Here is a 17,118-nt window from a genome sequence, read left to right as displayed (position 1 = left end):
AATTCTCATAACATGGAATAAATCACCTACAGATGCTGTCATACTGGTTTCATTTAATTTTGTCTTTGGAGTCAGTTTATTTTCATATATTCTTTTTTTTTTAAAAAAAAAAAAAATATGTCTCTTGTTTTTTCTCTTACAAATAATAACTACCAATACTTATCCAAATTTGGCAATGTTACAGAAATAAAAGAGAAGTAATGTATTTTAAGTGCATAAGAAGAAGTATTGAACAACTGAAACTTTCCAAACCATTAACATAAAACTATTTTTTAAATGATTAAATGTGTAAATTGAAAAGGATCAAAATGCTGTAAAGTTTACAAATTCAATAATTTAAAAGGTAGGATGCATTAAATTTTTGTCTAGTTTTCTGTACAGTATCAATTCAGACTTTTTTTGGTTTTATTCCTCTCAGTTCAAGAGTTATGCAATGCTTTGGTTTTCTATCCCTTCCTTATTCAGCCCTCTCCCCAGTTAACATTGTTCATGTGTTCATTTCTCCATATTTAGTAGCAATATTAACTTACAAAATCTGAATACCTATGTTAAAGATCAGTACCTTGAGCTAGAAAATGCTTACAGAATGAAGCAAACTCTCAATATGGCTTTTTCTCTGCACTGTTCAGCATGACATCCCTACTTGTATGTTGTACTTCATTCAGATATTGAACTGTGTAGAGAATCTTATGTTTTACTGAAGGTCTTTTTGATTACAGTCCTCACTCACTTATCTTTAAAAACCATTCATAGTGCCAATATTGTTTTGTCAGTTTTGGCAGATATTATTTTCCTTATTTTACAAATGAGATGCAAAAGGATAAGGAAATTACAGATTTGTTGCTAGAATTACTTATTAGTTAAAAACATTGTTATTTTTATGGTTTTGTGGAACGTGTGCTGATGAAACAAATATATACTTTCTGAACTGGCACACCAAAAACCAAAATAATAATTTACTAGCTAACAAATAGCTATAGTGGTCTATATTGTACAAACTGAACTATAGCTTTTAAAGTAAGATACAGTTCTCAGCTGCAGCCATTCAAATCCAGAGTGGCTCCAGGCTTGTGTTTTCAGTATTTTATGGAAAGAGCTTGCATTTATTTGCAGACTGGAGGAAGGATTTCAGAATGCACCCTAGAGCTTTATTAGATTTGCTTAGTGGAATATTATGCCAGAGCTCTTTTATTAAAGAGCATACATTGCAGTATTTTAGGAAAGAGCTGAAGCAATAACAGTTACCAAAAAGTCTTCAATTTTTATTAAAAAAGCAAAAAGACTCAACGTGCAAGATTAATGCAGGAAATTATTTTGCTACTGAGATTACTTCTTGAAAACAATTTTGAAACTCAGTATCTAGTTTTGTTTTGTGGTTTTTTTGGTTGGTTGGTTGTTTTGGTGGTTTTGGTTTTCTGTCCCCTTTCTCATGTATTGGTAATGGATGCTAATCATGTCTGAATTCTGTTTGCTTTGTGCAGGTATCTACATCTGTTCTGTATGACTGAAATCTGAAAATATTTTTCTCAGTATTTACTGTAATTACAAGAAGATAAGAGCATATGCTCAAAAATGTGTACAACCAATTTGAACAATACAGATATATAAATACAAGCACATTTGTGAAGTGTTAGCCTTATGGTGAGTCTTAGAAAGGACTTTAAGGACTTCCTCTTTAATGAAGAAGATAAAACCTCTCTATGTATGAAGTTCTTTAATGTCTACCCTTCCCCACAAGAAACTCAGGTCCCACATTGCCTGAGTGTTGCTTTTTATCTATCTTACACTTTAAATAGAGCTGACTTCCAAGGAGGACTTTTCACTTCCAGAGTATAAAAAGAAACACTACTCGTTCTAAAAGGCCTTCTCTGAAATATTATCCTTCCCAAAGCAGACTTCCCTAGTTACCTATGAAGTAAGTAATGACTCTTCTTTTTTAAGATTTATGACCAGCATGCAAAAAGCCCTAGGCAAATTCTAATTTAATAGCGCTTTTTAGAGGTGTGAGATCTAGAAACCAAAAGTCTTAGACTTTTATTCCCATCCAGATTTATATTGCTGTTTCTCTTGGCAATAATTAATTTTGCTTAGTTGCAAAACGCACTGAAACTGATATGATGGGTACAGATGCTCAACAGTATTAGGTACCTTGGGCTACTTTATGCATACCTAACTTCCAAAGAGGGATTATTTTTTCAAAATTGCCACATTATATATTCATCAAAAAAAAAATTAAATTTAAATTAATCCAAGTATCAATACAGTGGATTTAAACAGGACCAATTTAAGATTATACACAGCTCAATTATAAAATAACAAAGATGTCTAAAGGTCTTTCCCTTCAGGCATTTTCAGGAACACCAAGTGCTATAAAAATTTCTACTTCGAGACAGAATTATGTGAATGGTACAATCTAAAGCTACTTAAATTCTGATTCTCTGCCATTACTTATGTATATGTATCTTAAGTCTTTCTTTTTTATTCCTCCAAAATGAAGTCAAGAGTCTGCTCACAGCTAGCAAGAAGCGATGGATAGTGTTGGTATTACTTCTTGAGAGTCTCAGTGCCCAAACTTCTGCATTAAAGTCTGTTGGTTTTGATATTGGTACTGTAAATTGGGTATTGTATTCAGCTTCAGGAAATAATTTGATTTTTATTCTCCATAGAAACATTTGGCTTCTAGGCCACTTTGCTTATTCTGGATATATAAAAATAGCTGCTAGTGGCAAGAGTGACAGTACTTGAGATGTTACTTTTAGCTCATTTCTACAAAAAAGATTGTACATATAGTCAGACTCACTGTCACTTCCAATCTATTCTTATATTCATCTTCCAGCTGTCATTTCCACGCTTGTCGAGCATCACTGCCACACAATATTTTGCTTGCAGCCACTAAGGGCCAAATACCCCCTTTCCATACACAATAGGATTTCTATTGACTTTAGTGACAGTTGTACTCATGTAAGGAATAGAGTTTAGTTCACTGTCTCTTATATTCAATAGTGCCATTGAAGAAAGTTTAGGTTGTTTTGTTCTTTTTATTTTTTTTTAAATATACAGAAACCTAGTACTATCAAGATAAAAAAAGCACTGTATTTCTCCTTTTATTTATGCGTGCTGCATTTACCAAAGCTTATCACATACTCTATTACAACTCTTTTTTCTTCAGTGGTCAGTAACATCTGAAATATTAACTGTCTGAAATATGAAATACGACATTTGAAATATTTTATATATAGAGAGAGAAGTACTGAGTTATTTGTGTCTTCACAAGAAGTAAGAGTATTTTTCAAAAGTTCTTATCTTCCTACTTTTAAAAATGTTACCAGATTGAGAGCCATTTAAGTTTGGTCACACTCATCTAAAAAATCAATGGCCAAGTTGTCAATGTTTATACAAAATGTTTAAAAGACATCAGTGTCAAATTAAATCAGAATTATTAAAAAAAAAAAAAAAAAAAAAAAAGGTGAGATCACTGCAAATAGAAACCTGATTTATTAGATCAAATTCACTGGAAAGATATGACTTCTCATAATTTTGTAAATTTGGAAATAGTCTTACCCTCTTCATTATGAAACTAGATAAATTCAGAAGAAAGAGGACTGTGAAAGGCGTCAGTAATATGCATTGAAATGCCTATACTATGATAATTATTCTGTCAAGTTAGGACTAAACTCTAAAACTTCATTTTCTTTTGTTTGGGTAAACTGCTGTTCCACCAGAAAATACCATTTGACATCACTGGGATTAGATTTCCCCTTTTTCTCAGTTGGCAAACTGGTAACATGATCTGTAAACTTGTAAAATAATCTAGTATGTAATTCTATATTACTATACATGTTGTTGTAATGAAAGGTGTTCAGAAGTACTTTTTAGCATTTATATTCCAGCAGCACATGAAGATTCTTCCACTTTGCACAATCCTTATCATGTTTCAACAATGAATTGTGATACATTTTAGAGAAAAAAAGAAATATATTAGAATTAAACCAAGATGGAAGACTTGTGAACTTCTGACAGCAGATGACAATAGAGCAGTCTCTAAAATATCCTACTCTTTGCCAGAACTAGAATAAGGGAAAGTAATTATAGAGTCCTAGATATCTGCTTAACAGTTGAATTATTCTGCTGGAGTCACTGTAAACTGAAGAGGACAGAAAAGCAGCTCCAATATATTATTGCCTATAAATGTGAAAAAAAAGAATTACCTGAAAAATGTTTATAGGTGAAGATTAAATTTTTTTTGAAATATCGATAGCTCTGGTTTTGTATTCTTTGCAAAGAATATAAATTAATTAATGTTTTATATTCTAAACTAATGTAAATTTGGACTATAAAATATTGACAAATGTTTTCCCTACTATTTTGGTTCTTACTTTTCCCACATTTTCAGACTGCCTAAATTAAGGCATGAAATATCTTAAGCACTTCAGAGAAAGCCCAGAAAACTTCACAAAGCTTTGAATACTCAGACTAATTACTTAAAGGTTAATTGTCTTGGACCAATAGGGCCACATTTCTGGAACTATGAGTGATTAGATCTTGTATACCTGGAGAGTTCAAAGTCATATTCAAGTAGCAGTAAAAGCTAATCTTGGTAAATTTTTTTTTTTTTGCATTTTTTTTTCTTTCCTTGGGAATAATTTCTGTTCATCCCTGTAGAAAGATGCTCTAAATATCCTTTTCTTAGCCTTTCTCTTTGGCTCTCACTTGCATGCAGACCTTTTTTTCATTATAATGAGATAATATTGGTTGTCTCTTCAAAATATATTCAGTATAGTTTGCAAGAGACAGTGTTTTCATAAAGTATTTTAAGATTTGGGATGAAGTGAAACATCATATAGAGGAGTCTATTTTTCTACATTGACTTTGTACAGATCCTTAGGCATGTAAATTCTTAACTTTGTACATTATTTATGCATCCAAAATTACATAGGATGAATATGGGCTGCTGTATTCCTTTTCATTATCTTGCCTGTCTTGCACTACTTATCTATTTAAATTGTTTGGCTGCAAACTCTGAAATAAATGATAATTATTCAGTGATTTTTTTTTTCCAGATTCGATTCTTGACCTGTTTTTTTTTTTTTTTTTTTTTTTTTTTCTAGTTCATTAATACAGCATTAAAAACTTTACTCAATGTGAAAGGCTGTGCTTCCTTTCCTCTCAAAGGCAACAGTTTTCTGGACTTTGTCAGCTATCTTTTGGACTTTATTTGCTTTGTTTTCTTGAAACAAATGTGTGGAACAGATCAACTGAAAAAAATTTGTTGCTTTTTTTTTTTAACCAAATCCAGCTATTTAATAAATGTTATATATAATTAAATAGTTTGGAAGGAGTGACACAATAGTGCCTTAATTTCTTTAACCTGCTGTTATTTATTAAGTTGAATAGATCCTTGACTAGAACCCTGATCAAAACCAAAGCTACCTTATATTAGGTTGTCTACACAGACAACTTGAAATATAAACAATTCTTAGTAGAAAAAGCACACTTAAAATGGTTCATTCCATGTCATCAATCAGGTGACTCTGATTCAGTGTAGAACCATGCTGGTTTCGACCTAGAAATGTACAAGATATTCCTTCACTTTTTCTACCTTCTAACAAGAGAGATCAAAAATAGAGTAAGAATTTATGAGTTAATTTCTTATTCTATACATTTCTGTCAAGGTGTAACAAAATAAACAGCAAACCAAAATTATTTGAAGAAAGTTATTTTTCTTACTGTAAACATTTTAAATTATGACATACAGAGTTTTATTTTGAAGAAATATTATTGGTCAGTAAGCTTGTTTTGCTGTTCCTTAATGTTCTCATTATAAGGAAAAATTATATGACAGGGAAATTTCCCTTCCTTTCAGTTCATTCAAAATATAGAATTTTCCCATATTGTTTCCCCAATAGGTTTGGTTAGTTTCTTCTGTATTTCTCTCTATTGTACTGTCTCCTTTATGCCTTGAGGTTATCATTGTAAAGCTCTTCAATCCTTTTTTCAGCAAGTTTACTGTTTGGAAAGACCTAGGCTTTCATTCATGGGGTGCAGGCTTTATTTCACAAAGGAAATAAAACTGTTTGATAACACCTGTTCTATCTATTTTATATCTAAAATAAAGTCTAGCTCAGTGCTGAAGCATTTGAAAAACATCTGAAAGTTACTGTTGCATAGGCCCTAACTTCTGCTTAGGCTGTTATAACTGTCATGTGAGAAAGATTTATATGTATTTGCAGATTGGGCCAAATCCTCAAAGGCATAAAGCAAAAGGGAAATGCAGTTGTCTAACATTTTGCTACGGAAAAATAAAGAATCTTTCAAATCTAGATGGAATACAGTGCTTTAAAAAATTATGGGATCATAAGAACATGGAACACCTACCAAAGAAATAATTATTTGATCATTACTCCCTTTGCCAATGGAAGTGGACTTTTCAAGTTGTTTTTATTCTGCTGTAGGTCCTGAAGCTACATTTTTTTCTTATTTTATTGTCATATGTATGTCATATAAATATAAACATACTTACATTTCAAGCAAGATTCAAACAAGTCACCAAGACTAAGAGTTTGTACTAGCAGAAGTGTAACAATCTGATAATGAAATGTGAACCATGACATATAGTATATGTCAATACATCTGTTATTTTTCCTCCCTGGTGCCTTAAATAAATTTAGGCAAACTTCTGTTCTGCTGTGTAGGTTTCTGTATGGCTCACATCATAGAATGACAGAGGACTGGAATGTCACCTAATCAGCTTTCCAGATCTAAGCCAATATTAGCTCCACCTATGAATCTCCCAATAGAGATTGGTAGAGATAGAGAATCTCTCAATAGAGAAGGTATTCACAGTCTCCCCATATTAAACTATTCCAGTGTTTCATTATTGTAACCATTGGAAAGCTTGATTGAAACCCACTTAATATGGACATAAAGAATAGATTATTCCCTTCCCCCTAGCAGTAGCGTTTGATGAATTTGGAGAGCATTAACATTTATGTACTCAGTCTTAAATTTTAGAAATTAAATAACGCCCTTTCTAAACCCATCCTCATGTACTCTGTTTTCTGTACAACTGATAATTTACATTACTCTCATTTTGATCCATGAGCTGAGCTCTTTCAGGAAGTGCAGTGTCCAAATCTGGATGAAGTTCCCCAGCACAGTGTGAGAGACTGAAATGTCCTATGACTGTCTCAAAGCTTGCTTGTGTCTGTGCAAACCTCCAAGAGAAGCTGCTGTGGCCTGTGAATTGGTCTGGGGAGTGTCACCAAGAGAAGCGGGAGTGTATTGAAGGATGCACCCCCCCACTTCTTTGCAGTTGCATTGTCCAGACTCTTTAGAGAAGCCTCAAAGGGGCAGACCTGTACTGACTTGGCCCCATCCTGTAGCCACTTGCGACTCTGTTGTGTACACCAGACCCCATGCATGCATTGCTAATGAACTGACAAGAGGCAAACATTCCTGCCCTGAAGCCAGATGCAACAAAACCTGTGAGACCAGAGAAAAAAACCCTAAAGGTGGGCAGATGTGCTAATCAGTTGATACGATGAACTTAAAAAGGCAGCAGAAAATTTTGCTCAGTGTGCATCCACCATCGAAGCCAGATCCGTGTGCACCCACCACCGAAGAATTGAAGACTGAGGACCAACGGGACGCTGCTGGATTCATGGTGGTGACTATTCTTGTGACCCTATCCCACATCCTTGCTTTATTTCTGTCTTCACTTTTTTAATAATAAAAACCTATTTTGGGTATATGGCATTTGACCTCATTTGTATCTTAATCTCGCTCTTGGGATCATATTGAAACCTCCCCCAACATTGGATCGGGACACACAGACCTCAGCAATGTAGGGTAGAGCAGAAGATTCTCTCTCCATTCCTTGTAGACAGGTTTTTCAAAGTTATCTGTCAATATATTGTCTGCCTTTTTTTAGTGGTAGAAGAACAGTTTGATTTATGTGGAGCTTGATTATTTCTCCATATTCATTTCTATGAAACTGCTACTTGTCCTTATCCTGCATTTATGCAGATGACTGTCCTTAAATGCGAAGTGAGTCATTTTTGTCCCAGTTGAATTATAGCTTTTTTTTTTTTTTTTTTTTTTTTTCAGGTTATTTCTCTAATTTCCTTAAATTAGTGAAAATTCTAATCCTTATTTACAAGAAATGTTCACCTCCTCCAGGTTCATACTGTTTGCAGATTTAATGAGTTTATTCTCTATTTCATCATCTATTGGATTCAGTACAAACCTCTAAGGAACCTTAAGAATACTTCATTTTAATAATGATTCTTTAATAATTAATAGCTAAATTTAATAGCTAAACTCTTTAACTATGATTTTCTTATAATTTTCACACAAAACCTGTAGTAGTTGCATGAAAATATGATTTCTAACACTACTGACATAAATCACTATATTAAAAGAAAATCACAAGCAAGAAAAACAAATTGCCAGATATTTGTGAGAACAAATCAACCTCACATATCTTTACTGTACCTTTTTCATCTCTGAACAGTCTATTATCTGAATACAAAGCTGATCAAAGTAATGTATATGCAATCAAAGATGAGCTTCAAAGAAGAAACACTCAAGTAGCTTGAAATAGTGAGATATTCTGGAAATCTTGTAGCAGTCATATTTCTGAAATATCAGTCATGAAGAGTAGAATTAGGATTGCAGAATTAAGTTGATCCTACAGTTATTGTTTATATCAGAATTTAAAGCAATTTGCAATTCACATGATTAATGTTTCTTGATTTATACATTCAGAAAATGTATTTATTTTTAAATTATAAAATCAATCTATCTTTCAGATATTTAACCCAGGTCACTCACCTGTTAGTGCAAACTGAAAAAAACCCAAAATCTTAATCTAAAAGTGTATCTCCTCAGGACATTTTACTACTGGGACAATGTCTACTGTCTCAGCCCCAAATCTCTGCCAAGAATGCATACAAGGTCTCCTGATTTCAGCCAGGATAGAGTAAACTTTCCTTGGGCTGAGAGGGAGCACAGCTAGAGGGCCAGGCCCGTATCAGTCATTCCATATCATGTGACGTCATGCTCAGTATATAAAGGAGACGAGTGCTCTCTCATTTACGTTTTCCGGTCGGCGTAGCGGGATCTTTGGTGCGGTCGGGATCGCTGCTGGGGGAGGGCTGTGTACCAGTTGCTAGTTGGTGAGCAACTGCATTGTATATTACCCGTTTGGACTTACTATTGTTACTGTTGTTTTGTTGCTATTACTAAATTTTGTTTGTATTAAACCTACGAATTTCTTTTTTTGTCCCTCCCCTATTTCACCGGGGAGGGAGGTGGGGAAGCAAACGACTGGACACGTGGTGATTGGCTACCAGCCGAGTTCAAACCATGACATAAGGGAAATGAGTTTTCAGTCTTTCCCTAATAAAGACTTTAAAAAAATATCTTTATTGTTTTATATTTAAATGTGTTGAGATATTTAAATCACATACTAGTATTAAAAAGCGAGTGTTTATTATCACTCCTGAAAACTTAGTGCAAATGGCATAAACATTTGTTTTTTTAAGATCAAAACTTATTGCTAATGCAAATCAACAGCATTGTGTGTACAAGACCAGAGAGTTTTTTCAAGGTTATTTCTCTAGAGTTACTGCTTTAACAGCAAGAGTTGGAAGAGAGGGAAAAATGAACATGTAAGCCTAGGATGATCTGACCTTCCAGCATTACCCACCTTAAGTCTTGTCAGTCACTGATTCATGAAGTTGGCTGAGAATTTAAAAGTTTATAGAGTAAACACACCCTACTACATTCTTCTTTTTGGTCACAAGATACACATTGACTCATTTTGATCTACATAAAATAAGAAAAGGTGCTGAGCCCCCGGCATCTCTTATGTGAGTTGCAAAATTGCGCATTTTATTGGGCAAATGAATGAGTAGAGCTCATGGTTAGAGAGTTCAGATGAAATATCTGAAGAGGGTATTGACAGATACTCTCTTCTTTGTGAAGTAATGGTAGTTTTACAATAAGTAAAGTAATCCTAGTATTAATCTGGATGTCCAAAGTCACAATTATGCAACTAATCACAACTACCTGTACACTAGTCTCCCAGCTAATCATTGTATCAGTTTATCTGTCGGTGACAAAGACATAGGTAGAATTATTTCTCTCTTGGTTACATCATCCACCAATTTGATTCTTGTTTTGGTAAGATATGGCATTCTTCTGATCAGAACAAATTTTGTACTTTGTTTATGATCAGATGAAATAATCTAGGTATGAAGGTAACAGATAATACTAATGTATCAGAACAAAGAAACAAGAAATCTGTGTGCAAGAATCAGAACTGTTTTGTTAAATTCTGCTTACATGGCCACCATGCATGTTGCAAATCACAGGCACTGCAAGTGAATAGTTCTGTTTATTGAAAGCACTTCCAGCATATTCTGTGCAATAACCAAGTAAAACAAGATCAGATTTAATAAGTACTACCGAACTAGTCTTTAAAATTGATATCCAACAAGCGATCTTGATCAGAAAAATACATGGATGGAAACTGGACCTGAATGAGAGATTCACATAGCAACAACTTAACCTTTATTACCTCTTCCACTACTGTGTTTCAGTTATGACTGAAATTAGAAGAACTCTATTTTGTAAATGAAAAATGGGCATATTTAAATTTTGGCGTTATAAAATTCTATTAAGGATCATTCATGCTGTATGTATTTCCTATTAACATTGTTTTTCTATCTTTCTTTTCTGGGTTTGACAACTTTGGTATTACTCTCTTCTGTCAACTGTGAGCTGATGAGTATGAGTTATATGTTATATGAGTATGAGGGAAGTAATCTTACCCCTGTAGTCGGCACTGGTGAGGCCGCACCTCGATTACTGTGTTCAGTTTTGGGCCCCTCACTACAAAAAGGACATTGAATTACTCAAGCGTGCCCAGAGAAGGGCAACGAAGCTGGTGAAGGGTTTGGAGCACATGTCGTAGGAGGAGTGGCTGAGGGAACTGGGGTTGTTTAGTGTGGAGAAGAGGAGGCTGAGGGGAGACTTCATTGCCCTCTACAGCTACCTGAAAGGAGGTTGCAGAGAGGTGGGAACAAGTCTCTTTAACCAAGTAATAGGTGATAGGACAAGAGAGAATGGCCTCAAGTTGCACCAGGGTAATAGGAAGTATTTCTTTACAGAACAGGCTGTTAGGCATTGGAATGGGCTGCCCGGGGAGGTGGTGGAGTCCCCATCCCTGGAGGTGTTTAAGAGTAGGGTTGACATAGCGCTGAGGGATATGGTGTAGTTGGGAACAGTCAGTGTTAGGTTAATGGTTGGACTAGATGATCTTCAAGGTCTTTTCTGACCTAGATGATTCTGTGATTCTGTGATATTGAGAATCCAGTTATACTGAATATCTTGCTAAAAGGTGTTAGTGATTTATTTATATTGCACTGCGGTGTGTTCTTTGAGAATAAATGTCTGATCTTAGTAGATATTAGTTTAATACCAGTTTATTATTGGTTGAATATATTTTAAACTTTATATATACCTTTATAAATATTTCTTCTTGCTATAAAATATAAAATATTCATAACTTACTGTATAATAGAAGAGTAATGAGGTTCTTTGTGCAATTTTGTTGCTCTGTGATTTAAGTAAGGTTATGTTATTAATGAAATTTTATCAGAATATCAATACTCTTCAGCATTAAAAGCCAAATAGTCATCTGCTGTATTTTACTTTCTTTTTATTTTGGTTTGTAATCCACTAAAGTAAAATTTAAGATAATTTCATAACACCAAAATAGGGTGGAAAATGAATGCATTAGTGACAATATTAAAGGCTTAATGGCTGGCAGGTATATTGATCAAGAGCATGCTGCATTAATTCAATTTTCTGTTTGGCTCTTAGCTACTTTTAAGGGGTACATCAATGGGGTCTGTTTTTCTTAACCATCATGAGAGTTCAATAATGTTCTGACCTTGTAAAGTCTGTTAATGTGCTGAATGTGATGCACAATATTCACATCTCTCAGGAAATCATACCACAGACTAAATCTGATGTACAGTGTGAATTCATGCAGTATTTCTGAGACTTGCATATGTAGCCTAAAAGATCTCCAAACTTAAATTCATGGACAAAATGCACATCTAAAACTAACAGAGAAACTTATTTGAAATGGCAGTTAGAGCTATAATCTCTAGTATTTATAGATGGTGGGAATTTAAATGCTTAGTTTATAAAACAATGACGTAAAGTTTAATTTACAATGTTTCTTGTGTGCATATAGTATAATATAGTCAAATTCCTTAGGGATTCATGCTTTAAATTTGCTGTGTAAGAGAAAAAATGTAGAAGATTTTCTTCTTTTTTTCAGTTTTCCATATGAAAGTCATCAATAAATTATGTTTTAAATTGTATTTTAAAAGGAAGGCTTATGCTCAAGTACCTGTTATTTGTTTCTCCCTAGAAAATATTTTTCTTCTGTTAATCACAAAGGTTTAGATTCAGATTCCCAACCAATTTAAATAGGGTCACTAACCTGAAATCAACAAAGCCAGTGTACAACTGAGACAGCTGTGCTAGTGACAGCAAAGACTATGAGAACAAAAGAGATTTGTATAAAACAGCTGCTGCATAAGCAATGTCAATGGAGGAGACATAATGGTCCATATATACAGCTATCAAGATTAAATGATAGAGTGACAGCTCCAGGGGGAGAAGTACATATGAAAGATTATCCTAAGAAAAACTTCAAGTGATAACTGATCAACATTTGTGAATGCTGGAGTGTATCAAAAACAGGCATTGAGAAATACATGAGTACAAGGGCACCCATGGAAGGTAGAACACTGCACTTAGTCGCATAAAGAGCTTTAGAAGGCACAAAGCTGAAATGGGATTGAGAGACCAGGAATGTCTTTAGTTTCTGGGTAGACTGCTGTTTTCCCCTTTCCCTTCAGATTCTAATCATTTTGGGTAAAAGATTATGTATTTGCAAAGTGTCCTGCTCGATATCATCTCAGTCTTGTTAGTGTGCTAGTTTATTAACACTAATTGTACTATTTATTACAGCTCGGTTAGTTCACAGCTGACAACATAAAAATATCCTCCATTGATGGCCTTACTGAACAGTGCCCCAAGCTTCCTTTACTGCCTATATCAGACATTAATAGAGAAACACTGTTACTGAGATGTGCTGACATCATTGATTAGGCTTTTGAATACACTAGAAAGTAAACAGAAACATTAATTTTAATTTTAAACTCCATTAGGAATTTGAGAGTAAAACAAAACTGGTGCCTGCAGAATACAAGTGAAGGTTTCTTAATGGAGCAGCAGCAACAGGACAATTTTCTACATCTTATGATACTCACCTGTCGGAGTCACCATTAGCCGGGGTCCTTATTTCTCCGTGCGGGAACAGAAACGATGCAACACCAATGTGATGATCAGGTCGTCCATCTTTTATTATAGTTATTGTTCTAGTTTTTTTCTATTCCTTTTCTGGTTACATTTATACTCTACTAAGTTCCATACACGCACTCGTCTATCTTCTAATAGGCTACAGGTCATCTACACGCGCTGTTCACGCGCCTCTACAAGCATTTGCATTGGTTAATTGCAATTAGCACGTAAAGCCCAAAGCTTGCCAAAACTCCCTTATCTCATACCCTGTTTTGCTCAGACTTGTGTGCTTTTGCTGACCACAGGTGTTTCTCACTTATCTGCTGTCTTGTGTGTTTTTGCCAGCCTTATTTTGCTGGCCTTGTCTTCGTCCTTGCATTCTTCTGTCTGCACTAACTTTCTCCCAGCGCGGCCCAGACTCCTACACTCACCTATGCCAGGCATAGGTGAGTATCATATTTACAGCTGTAAAATGTTCGGGTCCAGATCATTGGCTAATGTAAATTTCAGCATAACTGAGCTGAGATCAATGAAGTCAAAGAAAGTGGAAGGAAATACAGAATATGCAGTAAAAATAAACTAATGGATGTGGACAGATTCTACTGTGGCTTGTGTAGCTGGGCTTTTTAAGAATTGCATATTTAAGATTTCTGTGGCATCAGGAGGTTCCTTATTTATAGGTATTGATACTGGCCAATATTGATATAATTCTGTTGTTTGTCTCTCAGGTTCTGATAATGATCTTGCACACTCCACTTTCTCCAAAGAGTTTTGCCAGACATTTCTTGTGCCATCTTATGTGTTTATGGCAATATCCCTCCATCTTACAGTATGTTGTGTTTTTTCTCTTACATTGTGTTTTCAATCTATGTTAAGTGATTAATTTTTGAATTTGACAAGACAGGCCATGTTTGGAACAAGTTTATTCTACATTTCTCATTTTGTCATTTTTGTTTATACTCTCTAATTTATCTTTACACCTTCTGTTTATTTCTATCAAAAAAATCCCTGATGATTCCTTCCATTATACATGGATCACCTTTCAGAAATATTTTATATGTTCCTCTTCTCCTCTAAAGCTTCTAAAACTACTCACCTCTTTCTCCCAACCCAGTGTTGTAGAAATTACATGAGGTAAAGATAATCACACAAGATATTTTGATCTTCACATACTAAATATTCCAATCCTATATTCCAGCTAGTCCTCATGTTTTCAGATACATAAGGCATTCCAACTATAGTTCAAAATAATTTATTGATTTCATTAATGTCAATTCATTAGACAACAAAAGACAAAAGAGGTTTCACACCTATAAAGCAAAAGACGGTGTGGCAATGAGGACAATAATGAAGTGTGTCCTATAATGCGTGTCTTTATGGAGTAGCAGTGTGAAACACTGAAAGTTTGGCAGGGAATGAGATTGTGGAGAATTGTGTGATATATTATAGAGACAATCTATATTGAATGTTTTTTCATTTAAAATAGCTTTGTGTTTTCATCTGGTCTTTCAGATTTTGGTTCTTTATTGAGGAGCAGGACTGAGACAGAGAGATGGAGTGCTTAAAAGAGTGACTGTAATTAGCTTTTTCTGCCATTTCTGTCATTCTGTTATTGAGTGTCATCTCTTTTCTCCTTTTTTTGAAGAAGTCATTGAGAATAACTTGGAATTATACTGAAGAGACTGTATAGTATCCTGGAATTATGATCTGATCATTGTTATGTATGCCAGTTATTGTGGCAGCCATGGAGATGTGAATGTGGGTAGCCTTCTCTGAGTGATATGATCTCAGGACCACTAGTCTCATTCTTCTCTCCTTCTGTTTTTCTCCCCAGTATAAATTTATTCATATTACATGTTCTTTGTATATTTTTTCTCAGAAAGTATGTCCTCTTTGGAGTACTACATTTGGGGTATTTGACAAGCATAGTATTATAATGTTTTATCATATAACACTAGAAGGCATGACTTATGGGGAGGGACTGAGGATACTAAGTTTGTTCAGTTTAGAGGAGCTCTACTATGGGTTCATGTATCTGCTTGACTGATAATGTTTGATAATCCATCAGTCAGATAAAAAATGATGAATTATTCATTAGAATTCAGAAATCTGATGGTTCAAAATGACTTTGATGACTCAGCAAATGAAAAGCGAAACATTAGAATTCCAGCTACATCCATGGACCTTAGAGCTGTATGATACATACATGCTGTCAGTGAACTTAATGCTTATGCCAACATTTGCAGTACTTCCTTAAGAAGTACACTTTAGGTTTTTTCCTACAACATACACAAGATGCAATACAAAGCATCTTTGTTTACAGCAGAAGCCCTAATGGGTTAGTAACTGCTTATTATATAAAAAATTGACTGTCCCGTATTAATAGGTAAGAGCATGAAAACGATTGAGGTAGCATGGGAGAGTTAAAGAAAATATATGGTCACTCTCAGATACTTTTCAAATATTTGTGTACTTCATCTGTTACATGCATAGAACTCATGCAATGATTCACAATTATTTTTAGAGAGTGATTATAAGTATGCAACAGCACTTTCCAATACAGGATTATGCTCATTGTCTTTTTTGTTATAAAAACTCCCTCTGGTTACCTTTCTGGTACTGTAACTGGTAGTTAATTATAAAAAATTTTGATGGTCAAATTATTTGAAAGTCAAGGTTGATGAAAATTTCTGAATTCACTTAACGACATATGCAGGTTTTGTTCTACTACTTTTCACTTAATAAAAATACTACATTGAATTGTTATGAGGATTTTAAATATTAATGATTGAGATAGAGGTAATTCCATCACACACCCCTGTAAGCACCCTTTCTTGTCATACTCCATCACTAGATGTTTGCATTAATTTTCCAATGATTTTTCAATTTTAAGAAAGATTTGTTCCAATTACAGTAAAGCATTAAAATTCATAATTAGTTGTAATAATTCATGTGTAATCCCCAAAACAACTATTTTTAAAAAAGATTGTACTTTTTCAGCAGTTACCAAAATGATATTTTTCTCCCACAAATGGGTCAGATGACTACTTGTCAGTCATGAGATCTGGAATAGCTACTAGGGTGACAACCTTTACAAATTCAACAGAGTATTTTGAAAAGCATTCTGTGCACTATACAACTTGTCTTCATCAGTTAATATCTATTTAAGAAACTAAGAGTATCTAAGAATATTTTATATAGTTTAACAGAAGCAGGATACCAGCTACTCTATCCACATTTGGACATTAGGAAAATTTTCTCCACTGAGAGGGTGGTCAGTCACCAGAACAGGCTCCCCAGGGAAGTGGTCATGGCACCAAGCCTGTTAGAGTTCAAGGAGCATCTGGACAGTGCTCTTAGTCATACTGTTTAGTTTTAGGTAGTCCTGTGGGGAGCAGGGAGTTGGACTTGATGATCCTTATGGCTTGATCATCCTTGAGATGTTCCATGATTCTATGATTTCCAGAATAAAGAAAACTCCAGAGGGCTTTTCCTTTCTCTTTCAAAAAAAAAAATCAGTAAGAATGTTATTTCTTCCACTATTTTCTAATGTTCAAATATTATTACTCTTTCCCCTAATCTAACAGTAGCTCTTTGTTAAATTGCTTTTGTTAAAGTTACCTTATTTGTACAGTCACCATGATGAAAAGTGATCTAAAAGTCTATATTGTCTGTTTGCAGTAAATCTGATGATAGAGTTATTTTGGATTGTCATGTTAGTTTTGGGGTCCT

The sequence above is a fragment of the Strix uralensis genome, chromosome 3 (genome assembly GCF_047716275.1).
Source record: "Strix uralensis isolate ZFMK-TIS-50842 chromosome 3, bStrUra1, whole genome shotgun sequence".
NCBI classification, from domain to species: Eukaryota; Metazoa; Chordata; class Aves; order Strigiformes; family Strigidae; genus Strix; species Strix uralensis.
Note: the sequence above shows the minus strand (reverse complement) of the source record.